This window comes from Kogia breviceps, chromosome 7 (genome assembly GCF_026419965.1).
Source record: "Kogia breviceps isolate mKogBre1 chromosome 7, mKogBre1 haplotype 1, whole genome shotgun sequence".
Classification (NCBI taxonomy): domain Eukaryota; kingdom Metazoa; phylum Chordata; class Mammalia; order Artiodactyla; family Physeteridae; genus Kogia; species Kogia breviceps.
In genome coordinates, this window is record NC_081316.1 from 43,133,324 (window position 1) to 43,150,873 (window position 17,550).

Consider the following 17,550-nt stretch of genomic DNA (forward strand, 5'->3'; position numbering starts at 1 on the left):
GTGCAAAAATCCTCAACAAAATACTAGCAAACAGAATCCAACAGCACATTAAAAGGATCATACACCATGATCAAGTGAGGTTTATTCCAGGAATGCAAGGATTCTTCAATATACGCAAATCAATCAATGTGATACACCATGTCAACAAACTGAAGGAGAAAACCATATGATCATCTCAATAGATGCAGAGAAAGCTTTTGACAAAATTCAACACCCATTTCTGATAAAATCACTGCAGAAAGTAGGCATACAGGGAACTTTCCTCAACATAATAAAGGCCATATATGACAAACCCACAGCCAGCATCGTTCTCAATGGTGGAAAAACTGAAACCATTTCCACTAAGATCAGGAACAAGACAAGGTTGCCCACTCTCACCACTCTTATTCCACATAGTTTTGGAAGTTCTAGCCACAGCAATCAGAGAAAATAAAGAAATAAAAGGAATCCAAGTAGAAAAAGAAGTAAAGCTGTCACTGTTTGCAGATGACATGATACTATACATAGAGAATCCTAAGGATGCTACCAGAAAACTACTAGAGCTAATCAATGAATTTGGTAAAGTAGCAGGATACAAAATTAATGCACAGAAATCTCTGGCATTCTTATACACTAATGATGAAAAATCTGAGAATGAAATTAAGAAAACACTCCCATTTACCATTGCAACAAAAAGAATAAAATATCTAGGAATAAACCTACCTAAGGAGACAAAAGACCTGTATGCAGAAAATTATAAGACACTGATGGAAGAAATTAAATATGGTACAAATAGATGGAGAGATATACCATGTTCTTGGATTGGAAGAATCAACATTGTAAAAATGACTCTACTACCCAAAGCAATCTACACATTCAATGCAATCACTATCAAATTACCACTGGCATTTATTTACAGAACTAGAACAAAAAATTTCACAATTTGTATGGAAACACAAAAGACCCCGAATAGCCAAAGCAATCTTGAGAATGAAAAATGTGGCCAGAGGAATCATGCTCCCTGACTTCAGACTATACTACAAGGCTACAGTAATCAAGACAGTATGGTACTGGCAGAAAAACAGAAATATAGATCAATGGAAGAGGATAGAAAGCCCAAAGATAAACCCACACACATATGGTCACCTTATCTTTGATAAAGGAGGCAAGAATATACAGTGGAGAAAAGACAGCCTCTTCAATAAGTGGTGCTGGGAAAACTGGACAGCTACCAGTAAAAGTATGAAATTAGAACACTCCCTAACACCACACACAAAAATAAACTCAAAATGGGTTAAAGACCTAAATCTAAGGCCAGACACTATCAAACTCTTAGAGGAAAATATAGGCAGAACACTTTATGACATAAGTCACAGCAAGATCCTTTTTGACCCATCTCCTAGAGAAATGGAAATAAAAACAAAAATAAACAAATGGGACCTACTGAAACTTAAAAGCTTTTGCACAGCAAAGGTTACCATAAACAAGACCAAAAGACAACCCTCAGAATGGGAGAAAATTGTTGCAAATGAAGCAACTGACAAAGGATTAATCTCCAAAATTTATAAGCAACTCATGCAGTTCAATAACAAAAAAGCAAACCACCCAATTCAAAAATGGGCAGAAGAACTAAATAGACATTTCTCCAAAGAAGATATACAGATTGCCAACAAACACATGAAAGAATGCTCAACATCATTAATCATTAGAGAAATGCAAATCAAAGCTACAATGAGATATCACCTCACACCAGTCAGATTGGCCATCATCAAAAACTCTAGAAACAATAAATGCCGGAGAGGGTGTGGAGAAAAGGGAACCCTCTTGCACTGCTGGTGGGAATGTAAATTGATACAGCTACTATGGAGAACAGTATGTGGGTTCCTTAAAAAACTAAAAATAGAACTACCATATGACCCAGCAAAGCCACTACTGGGCATATACCCTGAGAAAACCATAATTCAAAAAGAGTCATGTACCAAAATGTTCATTGCAGCTCTATTTATGATAGCCAGGACATGGAAGCAACCTAAGTGTCCATCAATATTTGAATGGATAAAGAAGATGTGGCCCATATATACAATGGAATATTACTCAGCCATAAAAAGAAATGAAACTGAGTTATTTGTAATGAGGTGGATAGACCTGGAGTCTGTCATACAGAGTGAAGTAAGTCAGAAGGAGAAAAACAAATACCATATGCTAACACATATATATGGACTCTAAAAAAAAAATGTCATGAGGAGATTAGTGGTAGGACGGGAATAAAACACAGACCTACTAGAGCATGGACTTGAGGATATGGGGAGGGGGAAGGGTAAGCTGTGACAAAGTGGGAGAGTGGCAGGGACATATATACACTATCAAATGTAAATTAGATAGCTAGTGGGAAGCTGCTGCATGACACGTAGAGATCACCTTTGTGCTTTGTGACCATCTAGAGGGGTGGGATAGGGAGGGTGGGAGAGAGGATGATGCAAGAGGGAAGAGATATGGGAACATATGTATATGTATAACTGATTCACTTTGTTGTAAAGGAAAAACTAACACACTATTGTAAAACAGTTATACTCCAATAAAGATGTTAAAAAAAAGGGCTTCCCTGGTGGCGCAGTGGTTGAGAATCCGCCTGCCGATGCAGTGGACACGGGTTCGTGCCCCGGTCCGGGAAGATCCCACATGCCGTGGAGCGGCTGGGCCCGTGAGCCATGGCTGCTGATCCTGCTCGTCCGGAGCCTGTGCTCCGCAATGGGAGAGGCCACAACAGTGAGAGGCCCGCCTAGCACCAAAAAAAAAAAATGTTAAAAAAAAAAAGGAGTTGCTGTGGAAATGACATTGGGGGACTCAACATTCCTGATTTGATGCTGGGGAAAGAGGTGACCTTCCCATTTTTGCGTTCCTGTGCCCAACACCAAGGAACAGAGCTTGACATAGAGAACCAGAAGCAAGCCTCTAAAAGAAACACTTCTGTAGAAACTTCAAGAACTGTGGTTGAGGGTTTCTCATCTTTTGGAGTAGAGGAGTGAAAAGGCAGCAAGGGAAAGAACACCAGCCTCAGAACCCTACCTTTCTTCCATAGCATTGACATCTCTCAAAGTGCCCAGAGTAGACAAATGTTCATAGCAGAATTAGTCATAACAGCCAAAATTGGAAACAACCCAAATGCCCATCAACTGATGAATAGATAAAATGTAGTATATCCATACGATAGTGTATTACTTGGCCTTAAAAAGAATGAAGTACTGATATCCAATACCACATGTATGAACCTTGAAAACATTATGCTAAGTGAAAAAAAACAGTCACAAAAGGACAAATATTATATGATTCCATTTATATAAAATGCCCGGAGTAGGCATATCTATAGAGGCAGAAAGTAGAATAGTGGTTGCCTAGGTCTGGGGGTCTTGGGGGGAAATAGAGTGACTGCTAATGTGTATGGGGTTTCTTTTTGGGGTGATGAAAATGTTCTAAAATTGTTTGTGGTAATGGCTGCACAACTCTAGGGATATACTAAAAACCATTGAATTACACATATTAAATGGGCGAATTGTGTGGTATATGAATTACATTTCAATAAAGCTGTTTATAAGAAGGAAAAAATATAAAAAACAAACAAACAAAAAAGAATTTGAGTTCTAGAAGAAAGTCAATATTGAAATCTTTCAGGGAGTAGGAAAATACTTGTTCACTATAAATTCATTCACTGTTATGATGAGGCGTCTCCTGAGGACTTAAGGTTCTGCCTTTGCAAGATGAGTGGATTTCCTGTCATATTGGATAGCTAGCGTTCTTACTTACAAAATTTTAAAAGGCAGAAGGATCACTTTCTTGAAAGTGCAGGTGAAGCAATTAATCTAATTCAGCATGGGAACTAGAAAAAAACATTTTTGTAGTTCACTAAAATATTTTTTAATTCACTAGTTCACTAAAATTTAATTTTAGTGCAAATATGTTAATTCATTTATAGGAATCAAGTAATCCTCATAGTTTAAAAAATTATGAGAAATGGTTAAAATTGGGGCCCTCCCTACAAGCCTGCCCCTAACATTTGCATAGGTAAAGGTACAGTTAGAAGCCATGCCTGTGACCTGTGACTCCCTTACCTTCTTCCTGCTTTCTCTTTGAACCCCAGCTCTGCTTCACATTTGGATGTCTAATCTTTACCCACAACCCTACTGTCAGCCAGCAGCAGCCCCCGGATTCTCCCCATGCCCAGAGATGCATACACCAGTACTATGGTCTTTGCTTGGGAGGATGAGATGGGGAAGAAATTTGCAGGCTCTGGAAATGGATTTGAGGGCATCTGGGCAAGTAAGATCAGGGTTAGGAATACCTAGAGTATAGTTTAGAGTGGAAGGATGGAAGGGGGCTGTAGAGATTGGGAGTGTGAGGGGGCAGGGAAAAGGCTGGGACTTGGGCTCCAGGTGGGCATGTTCACTTGTCCCAGCAGAACCCTTGTCCCATGGGGAGGGGGTCAGCTGGACAAAAGCCAGAGAGAGGGTTTTCTGAAGCCTGGAGTCTAGAGTAGGGACTGCAATTGCCTGGGTCTCGGGGTGAAACTGCCTCCTGAATTTCTCATTGTTAACAGATAACTTAGGAAAGGAAATCTTTCACCATCTGGCTTCTTCTTCCATATCACTTTCTTAATGTCCATCTCATTTCAATCTCCAGTGACCTTAAACAATTCTTGTTTTTCCACCAAAATATATGGCCTCTCATTTTTTATATTATTTCCTGTGCTGTCCCCTCTTTCGGAAAAATCTTTTTTGTGCTCCTGATAATTCCTACCCCTTCACTTAATAGCTATGAAAGCTAAAGTGCTACGATGACAACAGTAGATAGTGACTGAGCCACAGTTAAGATCGAGGTCAGGGCTTCCCTGGTGGCGCAGTGGTTGAGTCCACCTGCCGATGTAGGGGACACAGGTTCGTGCCCCAGTCTGGGAGGATCCCACATGCCGCGCAGCGTCTGGGCCCGTGAGCCATGGCCAATGAGCCTGCGCGTCCGGAGCCTGTGCTCCGCAACGGGAGAGGGAGAGGCCACGACAGTGAGAGGCCCGCGTACCGGAAAAAAAAAAAAAAAAAAAAAAAAAAAAAGATCCAGGTCAATTGATTTCCAGTTAGTTACCTTCAATTATTCAGTGCTATCTAGGTTCAATGTATTTGTACCCTATCTGATTTAGTACATTGATTAGAGCATTTTTTGACCAAGCTTGAAACTACATGCACAGTTTACTCATTCATTTTTTTAATCTTAATAATGGTGAGGCCCATGACAGGCACTGTGCTAAGCCTTGAGGATACAAGGTAAATAAGAACTTACTTGCCCTAAAGAAACTAAAAGTCCGGTGGGGGAGATAATCACACAGTGCTGGGAAGGATGGTGCTAACTTAGCTTGGGAGATAGACAACAAGGCAGGTTGCCATGAGAATATGACATAAGACCTGGGTCTTAAAGGATGCTTACACTTTTGGCACAAAAGGAAATGGGCAAGGTGAAGTAGCTGACAGGGCACAGATTTAAATCCCTGCTCTGAGCAATTGACTTAGGTTATCTGAGTCTCAGTATCATCACCTGTTAACTGACAATAATAATACCTGACAGGGATCCTATGAGGATTAAATGGGATAAAGTGTGTGAAAGCCTCTTGCAGATGTCTTTCCTTTGCAGAGAAAAGCATTCTCTGATCAGAAGGCACTGTGAATGAGACTATCACACAGAGGTCGGGCTCCAGGCTATCAGTCAACCTCCTCTTCCTCTTATTTTCTGGTCCATATGAGAAATAGGAAATAGACATGAAAGTTAGGAACAAATTAAAATACCAGCTTTATTACTGGTAAACTGAATTGGAACACTCTGTTGCAGAACAGCAGGAAAACTGCAAATTTCTCTTCAGATTCAGGGCTCAGGCTGAAGACTTTTCAGAAAGTAGCATATTTAAATTTTAATGGAAATCAGCTAAAATAATATGATGACATGGAAACAATCAGGCAGTGCAGCAAAACATGTATTTGGCATTTTGGGATGAATTGACCTTGGGAGTTAGGGTAGTCTGTAGTACTCTAAGCAAATATTTTGCTTCCTTTGCCTGTTGTGCCCCTCCTTGAGGGAGTTTTATACATGTATACTCTGTTCTGCTAAACATAGGAGTGAGCACAAGACTGGTGTTGACAATGAGGTGTGGTGGAAGTGGTATGTGTTACTTGCTGGGGAAACTTTAAAAGCCTGTGTGTGGTTTTCCATGTCTTTCTTCCCTCTGCCACCAGGACAAGCAATATTCCAGACAAAGGCTGCTCCATAAGCTTGGGTCCTGGATTGAGGATGTTATAGAGCAAAGCAGTTGCTGATGCCTGATAGACATGGATCCTGACCAGAAATAAAACTGTGTTATAAGCCACTAAGATTATTGGGTTATTTTTTACTGCAGCAAAACCTAGCTTGGCCTGATGGATCAGTAGTTGTTAAATCACACCATGCAGATAATTATTATTTAACCCAACAGGTCAAGTTTCTTTGTTAAATCTATACTTTCCTACATTTTGTGGGTTTGGAAGGAGTTCCATATAAAGTTGTTCAATTCCTGTTTGGTTTTTTTTTTTGAGATTTTGCACATCAGGGATTTCTCATGATTACTCCCCACCCATCAAAACAAGAAACCATGATGAGAATGAACATTTAATCTGTTTCTATTTCATCTGATTTTTTGCAATATATTTTTATACTTTTCTGTATTTGAATTTTTGACTTTAATGTGCAACATATAAATTTGGGATATTTATCCTATAGATTAGTATCTACCTGTGACCTATCACTGACCAAAGGCAAGGATAACATCTACTATGTGTTGTGGCCCTGCATAAGTTACAACAAAATAACTGTGGAAATGAAAAATATAGTCAAATGACCAATTTAGCATCCAGTAATTTTTAGAAAAAAGTTCTGATTTTTGAATTTTGAAAATAACTGTCCTACTGATAGTACAGTACAGCTGTTTAATATAAGTTTGTACAATTAATAAATAATGATTATACAGAACAGCTCTTAAAACCAGATTGGATTAGAGAAAAGAATAGAGACAAGATTAGCCTTATCATTTTCAAACAGAAAAAGAAGGAAAATCTTGTATTACTTCTGTAGTTTATAATATTGCCAACCACAGAGCCTATCTGTTGTTAAATAAGTCTATCCTTCAACTAGTAACAGCAGTTGCACATCACAGTTCAAGATAATGTGAATAAATGCCAAAGAAGTAGGAAAGGCAGACGTTATTCTTGATGAAATTAAATTTGAGATATGATCACTTATGTTGAAAGAATGTGATCATTTGTAAATGGCATAAAGACTGCAAACTATATATAGGAAGTTGCTGGCAGAATTTAAAATTAATGGTAGAAAGTATTAAATGGGAAAAGGATTAATATGGTATTAAAAACAAATGAAAAACAATCAAGTTGGCCTATGCATTGTCACTATATTCAAATTATAGCTGAAGAACTGCATTATTATAATTAGGGAAAATCCCAATGAAAATTAGCAGACTGTATAATGTAAATGTTTTTTAATGACTATAGAGATCTTATAAGTGATATTCTCATTAATGACACTGCGTAGGCTAACACTTCTTGTTACATTCAACAAGATCAAAGTTCTGCAAGGATTGTTTCATTTAAATTTCAGTCTGTGAGGAATAAAAAGGCAATACAATTAAGGTCCACACACCTTGATGTAGGCATAAGTGCTGTTAGCTACTATACATATAAATCACTCTCAGAGAAGAACCTTCTTTTACCTTGTGAAATTTGCATGATTTGGAGCTGTGCTCCATGATGATGGAAACATCCTCTATCTGCGCTTTCCATCAGAATAGCTGCGTGTGGCTACGTGTGGCTATTGAGCAAAGCAATTGAAATGTACCTAGTGCAGTTGAGGAACTGATTTTAAAATTTTATTGAATTTTAATTGACTATAATTCATTTATAACCAGATGTGGTTCCAGTCTACTGTATTGGTCAGTGTAATCTAGAGCTATCTCATTTAAAAATTTTAGATTAAGATAATTGCCAACACATCCCATGTCATCTTTCCAAATTAGTTCTGCCCAAAAGAAAAATTTAAAAGTCCAGACCTTATTTGTTTAAGTGAAAAATACTACCAGCCATGTTTTCAAGTGCATCCCATGTCCCAAACATAGTTAAATAATTTCCATGGATTCTGACACTGAATTATTAAAGAAACCTTATTCTGGTTCTATTAGTTAGGTAGCATGATTTTCATCTATCCAGACATCCCCATCTCAGGTTTCAGGATCCTATTTCTTCCCTATAAAGGCTCTTGCTACAGCATGGAAGACTCACCAGGGCTGAGAACTCAGCTTTCTCTGAAGCTCTGCTTCTCTTCCACTTATGTCCTGTGACTGATTTTCTATGTCTATCCTCTGGCTGCATGAGGTGAGCATCGCTTTAAATGCTGCCCTCTGACTCTCACACTTTGCTTTAAATTGTTGATTAATAGGTTTGAGCTTGTTGTTTTCTCTCTTCAATGAATCAGTGGCATTTTAGAACAGCCACCAAATTTCATAGTCCTTAGAGTTGCTGTTTCTCCCTGATCTTGCAAACTCAAGACATTGTACAAGCTAGTTCTTGCTTCCCCTTTGCCTGTGTCCCTTCTGGGTCCAGAAAAGATGAAGTTTTTAGCAGTTGCAGCTTAAAGCATGCCATGACCTATAAATAGAACACCCACCACCACTGATAAGCCCTCCTTTCCATCCAGCCAGCGGGTGAACCACTCCAGAATTCTGGCTACAAAGTCTGCTTCTAAGAACAACTTCCAGTACCAGCTATGTTGGGTCAAATTACCCTGAAGTATTGTAGAACCTGAGATGGAGATTCTTCTTCAAGTGATTCACTAAAGCAGGAGGGAAGTGAGCAAAACAGGATTGGAGAGGAAGAAACAAAGCAAAAATTCAGTCTCATCTGGAGATTGGCTTCAGTCTTATCCCTTAGGGAAGCTCTGGAACACATATGGTACCACAGAGCCTATCCCACCTTGAGTTCAGAGGTCTAGGCCTTTGAATTCCCTTGCTTTCCCTTTGTCTCTGGCTATAAGTCAGGTTTGCAGTGTTGCAGTGGGATGTGTTCCTTCTTTGGTGAAGATACCTGCTGTGAGTTATTCTCAGCCAATATTCACAGCAACTGAGGTTGGGGTTAGGGTGTGTGTGTGTGTGTACAACACACAGTAAATAGTAAAAGTGTTCAGGGAAAGGTACCAACAGTATCCACTACAATAGGACAGCACAAGGTTATATACCTCCTTGGTGGTTATCAGCAAAATAAGTTGAAGACTTAACCAGGGGCTGTGAGCTAAATGCTGCCTGCACAGCATTATTCTTTATACCTTGTCACATGGCTATATTTATTCAGTTATTCATTTTAGAGATGATTAGAGAGACCCATTATGTTGTAGGGAATAGAGTAGTGATTAAGTTTATAGATTGTGAGCAATAGACTTGTGAGTGGATGATTGTAGGAAAATGTGAATAGGTGCCATCAAAGTGATGTGAATCTGTGCAAGCAGAGAAGGGAGAGATGAGTAGTGGAGAATTTTAAAAAGTTCATGGAGAAGTTGAAATATGAACTAGAGATTGAGAGGTGATGAGGAGTTTGTCAGGTGAATTTCCCTAGTTATATAGCAATCATGTACCTCAATACCTATATATAAACAACTGGTTTTTGATTCTAGTAGGATTTAGGGGAGTGCTGGGATGACGGTCTTACAAAGGCTATACGATATGATCCAATGTCCCATTCCAGTGATCTGTGTTTGACCCTCTCATTCTATAATGCAGTGTATTACTTTGTTGACTTGAACATAGAGAAGATTATTCAGCTTCTATTCGCTCAGCATTAGTATTCAAAGGCACCTCAAACAAACCATTTCACACAAGAAATTCATGCTTATATAGGTGGGTGATGCCTCAGCTTTCCATCAAACGGAGGTAATTTGAACAACAGCCACTTATTTTCTCATGAATCTGATTCCATAGACTCAGTTGAAAGGTAATAGTATTCCATTGTGATGGATTGTCTCCTGACAGTCTGAACTGGAAGTTTGTCATAGGACAAAGAAAACCTGGTATCAATCCACTAAAAAAAAATCCAGTGGTGAGATTGAATATAAAACAACTTCTATAGTGGTATGCTTTACAAGTCCCCTCCACAATTAGTTATTTATCATTCTCAAGGACACCTGTTTTCCATTTTCTCTACAGGGTGTCTGATTGGATTTGTTCATTAAATGGCCAAAGTCAAAGTCCATCTTTGGAAAGCACTGTTAGAGTTAACTGGGGAGTATGTCAGGGCTGGATCTGAGCAATTTTGTCCATCAGATGCTGTCCTTTGTAGAGCAAATAGATGAATGCAGATGGTGAAGCAAAATTATATATTTTCTTCTTTCTGTTTCTGAAGTAACTGAAACTCTTTACATCTTTTCCTTTTAATTTATTTTTTAAATGAGAATTCTCTCCTAGTACTGACTCAGGGACACATCGTTATTCTTTCAATAATAGGGTAACATGGATATATACTAACTGACAAAGTAGTAAGGAATTTTCTTCTAGCCTTATAAAATGCTATATTGATCCTTTATAGTCTTAGCTAAAGCATCGCTGATAAGAAAACACATTGGGAGTACCAAATGCTGTCTTGCAGGGCATGAAATATTGTGCTATATTCTTATTTTTTTAACCATTTTCTTTTTGAAGTATAGTTAATTTACAATGTTGTGTTAGTTTCCATTGTACAGCAAAGTGATTCAGTTTTATGTATCGATATATACATATATGTAACTGAATATATATATATATATATATATTCTTTTTCAGACTCTTTTCCATTGTAGGTTGTTGCAAGATATTGAATACAGTTCCCGGTGCTATACAGTAGGTCCTTGTCTTTTAATCTATTTTATATATAGTAGTATGTATATGTTAATCCCAAACTCCAAATTTATTTCTTCCCCACCCCCTTCTATTCCCTTTGGTAACCATAAGTTTGTTTTCTATTTCTGTGAGCCTATTTCTGTTTTGTAAATAAGTTCATTGGTATCTTTTTTTTTTTTTTTTTTTTTTTTTTAGATTTCATATATAAGTGATTTCATGTGATATTTGCCTTTCTCTGTCTGACTTAACTTCACTTAATATAGTAATCTCTAGGTCCATCCATGTTGCTGCAAATAGCATTATTTCGTTCTTTTCTGTGGCTGAGTAATATTCCATTGTGTATATATACTACATACTCTTTATCCAGTCCTCAGTTGATGGACATTTACGTTACTTCCATGTCTTGGCTGTATAAATAGTAGTTCAATGAACACAGGGGAGCTTGTATCTTTTCGAATTAGTGTTTTCTCCAGATATATGCCCAGGATTGGGATTGCAGGATCATATGGTAACTATTTTTAGTTTTTTAAGGAACCTCCATACTGTTTCCCATAGTGGCTGCACCAATTTACACTCCCACCATCAGTGTAGGAATGTACTCTTTTTTCCACACCCTCTCCAGACTTTTTAGTGATGGCCATTCTGACCGTTGTGAGGTGATATCTTATTGTAATTTTGATTTGCATTTCTCTAATAATTAGCAATATTAAACATTTTTCCTGTGCCTGTTGCCCATCCATATGTATTCTTTGGAGAAATATCTATTTAGGTCTTCTGCTCATTTTTGGATGGAGTTATTTTTCTGATGTTAAGCTGTATGACCTGTTTGTTTATTTTGGAAATTAATTCCTTGTTGGCAGCATCATTTGCAAATATGTTCTCCCAGACCATAGGTTTTCCTTTCATTTTGTTTATGATTTCCTTAACTGTGTAAAAACTTTTAGGTTTAATTAGGTTCCATCGTTTATTTTTGCTTTTGTTTCCATTATTCTAGGAGGTGAATCCAAAAAAATATTGCTGCGATTTATGTCAAAGAGTGTTCCGCCTGTGTTTTCCTCTAGAAGTTTTACAGTATATGATCTTATACTTTGGTCTTTAATCCATTTTGAGTTTATTTTTGTATGTGCTATTAGAGAGTGTTCTAATTTCATTCTCTTACATGTCCAGTTTTCATTCTCCTCTCTGTCCAGTTTTCCCAGCACTACTTATTGAAGAGACTCTCTTTTCTCCATTGTATATTCTTGTCTTCTTGGTCAGAGATTGATTAACCATAAGTCCATGGGTTTGTTTCTGGGCTTTCTATCCTGTTCCATTGATTTATATGTCTGTTTTTGTTCCAGTACCATACTGTTTTGATTACTGTAGCTTTGTAGTGTATCCGAAGTGAGGAACCATGATTCCTCCAGCTCCATTTTTCTTTCTCAAGATTCTTTTGGCTATTCAGGGTCTTTTGTATTTCCATACAAATTTAAAATATTTTTGTTCTAGTTCTGTGAAAAATGCCATTGGTATTTTGATAGGGATTACATTGAATCTACAGATTGCCTTGGGTAGTATGATCATTTTAACAATATTTATTCTTGTAATCCAAGAACAGGGTATATCTTTCCATCTGTTTGTGCCATCTTCAATTTCTTTCATCAGTGTCTTATAGTTTTCAGACTACAGGTCTTTGGCCTCCTTAGGTAGGTTTATTCCTAGGCATTTTATTCTTTCTGATGTGATGGTAAATGGGATTGTTTCCTTAATTTCTCTTTCTGATATTTTGTTGTTAGTATATAGAAATGCAACAGATTTCTATATGTTAATTTTGTATCCACAATTTTACTGAATTCATTGATGAGCTCCAGTAATTGTCTGGTAGCATCTTTAGGATTTTCTATGTATAGCATCATGTCATCTACAAACTGTGACAGTTTTACTTCTTTTCCAATTTGGATTCTTTTAATTTCTTTTACTTTTCTGAACACTGTGGTTAGGACTTCCAAAACTATGTTGGAAAAAAGTGGTGAGACTGGACATCCTTGTCTTTTTCATGATCTTAGAGGAAATGCTTTCAGCTTTTCACTGTTGAGTATGATGGTAACTGGGTTTGTCATATATGGCCTTTATTATGTTGAGATATGCTCCCTCTATGCCCACTTTCTGGAGAGTTTTTATCATAAATCGTTGTTGAATTTTATCAAAATCATTTTCTGCATCTATTGAGATGATAATATGGTTTTTACTCTTCGATTTGTTAATGTGGTATATCACATTGATTGATTTGTGGATATTGAAAAATTCTTGCATCCCTGGGATAAATCCCACTTGATCATGGTGTATATCCTTTTAATTTATTGTTGGAGTTTGTTTGCTAGTATTTTGTTGAGGACTTTTGTGTCTATGTTCACCAGTGATATTGACCTGTAATTATTCTTTTTTGTGACATTTTTGCCTGGTTATGGTAACAGGGTGATAGTGGCCTCATAGAACAAGGTCAGAAATGTTCCTTCCTCTGCAATTTTTTTGGAATAATTTGAGAAGTATAGGTGTTATCTCTTCTCTAAAATGGTAGAATTCACATTTGAATCCATATGTTCCTGGATTTTTGTTTGTTGGGAGTTTTAAAATTAGTGATTCAATTTCAGTACTGGTAATTGATCTGTTTATATTTTCTATTTCTTCTTGGTTCAGTCTTGGGAGATTGTACCTTTCTAAGAATTTGTTAATTTCTTCTAAGCTGTCCATTTTATTGGCATATAGTTGCTTGTAGTAATTTCTTATGGTCCTTTGTATTTCTGTGGTGTTCATTGTAACTTCTCCTTTTTCATTTCTCATTTTATTGATTTGGCCTCTCTCCTTTTTCTTGATGAGTTTGGCTAAAAGTTTTGATATTTTGTTTACCTTTTCAAAGAACTAGCTTTTAGTTTCATTTATCTTTTCTACTTGATTGTGTTTTTTTTTTAAATATTGTGCGTTAAACCAACAACTATATGGGCTGCCTCCTTCAAGTTGAAATTCTTTTATTTTTAAATTTATATAAAATAAGATTTAGGGACTTCCCTGGTGGCGCAGTGGTTAAGAATCCACCTGCCAATGCAGGGAACATGGGTTCGAGCTCTGGTCCAGGAAGATCCCACAAGCCACAGAGCAATTAAGCCCGTGCACCACAACTACTGAAGCCTGCATGGCTAGAGCTTGTGCTCTGCAACGAGAAGCCACCACAATGAGAAGCCCACGCACCACAACAAAGAGTAACCCCTGCTCGCCACAACTAGAGAGTCCACGTGCAGCAACAAAGACCCAATGTAGCCAAAGATAAATAAATAAAATTAAATTTAAAAAAATTAAAATTTATTTTTATGTAATAATTAAATACATAATACTATCCCTATTTACAAATGACATGGTTGTCTATGCTGATAAAACCCAATGCATCTATATAAAAGTTCTTAGGAGTAATAAGTGAATTGAGAAAGATTTCAGGATACAAGATACATGTAGTATAGAAATCAATTGTATTTTTAGATACTGCAGTGGAACATGTGGACATTGAAATCAAAAATGCATTACACTCAAATAAATAAAAACTTAGGTGTTAATCCAACATGTATGTGACTTGTATACTACAAACTACAAAACACTGATTAAATAAATCAAAGAAGATCTAAAGAAATAAAAAGACATTTTGTGCTCATGGATTGGGATACTAACCATTATAAATATTTGTATTCTCTTCAAAAAGATTTATAGGAAAACCTATAGCTCAATTCCTAAGTCAAATTTCTATCAACCCCCAGCCATATATTTTATAAATGTAGACAAGATTATTCTAAAATTTACATGGAAATGTAAAGGTATTAAAATAGCTAAAATAATTTTGAAAAGAAGACTAAAGTAGGAAGAATTAATCTGATCATAAGACTGATTATAGAACTACAACAGTCAAGACTGTGGTGTTGACATAAGGATAGACACATATATCAATAGAACACTGTGAAAAACCCCAAAATAGATTTGCATAGATATGCCGTACTAAAATTTTACCCAGGTGGAAAATAAATTAATGATGGGAGGGCAGCATTTTTAACAACTGATTCTGTAGCTTTTAACAACTATAGGCCAAAAAATAAACATCAGCTAAACTCATATTACATAAAAATTAACAGTATAACTCAATGTTTAGGTTTTGAATATCTGGAAATGGGATATTATGCATTTCATCATTTCACCTAATGACCCTCCCTTAATTGCTTCCCCTTTTAGAGACCTTGGGATCTACCTAAGTGGTCATTCCTTCTAAGTCTTATTTGCTAGTTCCTCCTCATTTTCGTAACACGTGAATTTTGAAGTGCCTGAAGGCTACTAAATTCTTTGCTCTCTTTTCTCCTCTAGCTGCACTCAGTTCCAAGGTAATACTGCTTGATCCCACAGTTTTCAATATCTCCTAAATGTTGATTATGATATTTTTAGCCCTGATGTCTAGGCCTCTCTTGAGGACTAAACTTTTACATCCAATTAGCCCTTTGACATTCCTACCTGGATATTTAATAGTCATTTCAAACTTAACATATCTAAAATGAACTCTTAATACTTTACTTCTCTAAACACTCTGTCTCCCCAGTCTTTAGTTAATGACATTCCCCTCACGTAATTGCTCAGGATAAAAATCTAGAAGTTACCCTTGACTCCTCTCTTTTCCTCACACTTTTCGTATCATTTATGAGATGCCTGATTCTACCTTGAAAATATATCTGGCACACAACTTCTTTTTACAACTCTAGTCTTCTCACTTGGACTACTGTAAAAGCTTTTTTGTGCTTCCACATTTTCTTTCACCACTACAATCTATTTTATAGCAGAACAACCAGAGTAATTCCTTGTCAACATAACTGATTATTTCACTCCTTTTCTCAAACCCTTAATAACAGGATGTTAAAAGACATGTTTTGGCTGAGACTTTAAGGCAATAGCCATCAGATAACAAAGGGAGTTGGAAGACAGAACACTTTTAGGTGTTTCAAAATGGATAGCCAAAAGTAGTTGCATGGTTCTAAAATATGTTATCCATATCAGGAGTGTAAAAAGTTGACTGAGACAAGAGGAAGACTCATGAAGATTTCTGAAGAGAATTTGGCTATGAATGCCCCACCTCCGATTATCTAATGAGGGTATTACAAGGAGACTATTCAGAGATCTTAATATCTGATGCATGCAGAATGAGTTAAATGGTAAAGTGTTTTTTGTTTTTTTTTTAAACTTCCTCCTGAGAAATTTAAAGGGTTGGAGTTGTGCAGCCTAGCTGCTAACCCTAGGGTTAAGCTTATTGCATTGGGTTGGGTCTATGCATGCAGAGTTCAATAGGACAAAGGATTTGTGTGTTTCACAAGGACCAGATATAGATCATGTGAGAGAGAGTAGTCCCTAGTCTGTTTTAAATCCTGCCCAAAAGCACTGCTGAGTAATAAAGAGACTCAGGGGGAAATGACTAGCCAGAGGAAAATATATCTCCCACAACACAGAAAGAGAAGTCAAATATACCTAGTGTTTTGTTTTTTCTTTCAATTTTCAAATCCGGTTTAGTTGTTTGAGAATATGATGTTAAAATGTCACTGGTGTTTATTGACCCTGGTTCTGAGTGTGTGTATATATAAAAAATAATTTTTGACTGGGAAGAGAGAGAGAGAGAGAGGAGGAGGAGGAGAAGAAGAAGAGGAAGAAGAAGAAGAAAAAGAAGAAGAAGAAGAAGGAGGAGGAGGAGGAGGAGAAGGAGGAGGAGGAGAAAGAAAAGAAGAAAGAGAAGGGAGGGGGGAAAGGAGGAAAGAGGGGGAGGGGCAGGGGTGGGGCGAAGAGGGAGAGGACCAGTATCTAATGGTATCCAAGGAAAAGCAAGTCTCCCTCTAACCTCCAGCTACAGGTCTCTCAGATTCAGATCTACTTTAACATCTCAATGACTATCCCACTTAATGAATTAGGAAGCTCTTTACAGAGAGGCACCCTTTGTGAAAGCATTGGAAAGTCACAGTTATATTAAGTCCTCAAGTCTGGCTTTTAAAGATTTCTGATGTTATGTAGGTTGGAAGCAGACCTTTATCAGATAACTTCTGTTCCGAGAAAGTCAGGACAAGAAACAGAATCACAGCCAAATGTGGCGTGCCTGATATTCTCCCTTGAGTTTTCTTAATCACGAGGAACTATTTCCCTCCTAAGTAGAGTCCTCGTGGAAATTTGCCTTCTCAAAGCCTTTATCTTGACATTTGAGGCAAGAACCCATGGAACCATTCATTAGTGAGATAAAGAATTAGCTTTAAACAACTGCTTAGCTCAGAGAGCATGAAGTCATATTACATTAGTTCTACTCAAGTAAGAAGTTTTCTTGATTTCCTAATTTTTCCTTCCTGATCCCACCTCTTTGAACCTGTTAGGCTTACAAACTTAGATTATAATAAATGGGAAATGAAACCTTAGGGGATTGAAACCTGAGGGGAGTGAAACCTTAGGTCAGACTAAGGGAGAAGAAGGAATGTGATAACCTTCTTGGACTATAGATTTCTCATTTACAGTAGGCCCCAACTGAGGATGAAGAAGAACTTTAAATGTATTATTTATTATTATTCTTCTAGCTTTATTGAGATTAATTGACACATAAC

General features: G+C 37.1%; 1 long non-coding RNA gene across 4 annotated transcripts in view; it reads left to right on the forward strand.

Annotated features, from left to right (window-relative positions):
- Nucleotides 1-17,550, forward strand: part of LOC136794497 (uncharacterized) — a 226,922-nt gene that overhangs the window by 185,776 nt on the left and 23,596 nt on the right. For 2 of the 4 annotated variants that reach the window (XR_010841365.1, XR_010841368.1), the window contains exon 8: nucleotides 10,862-10,918. The exons of the other annotated variants lie outside the window; for them this stretch is intronic. This is a non-coding gene — a long non-coding RNA (uncharacterized lncRNA). Of the gene's footprint in view, nucleotides 1-10,861; nucleotides 10,919-17,550 lie in introns of those variants that run through there. 4 annotated transcript variants of the gene reach the window in all.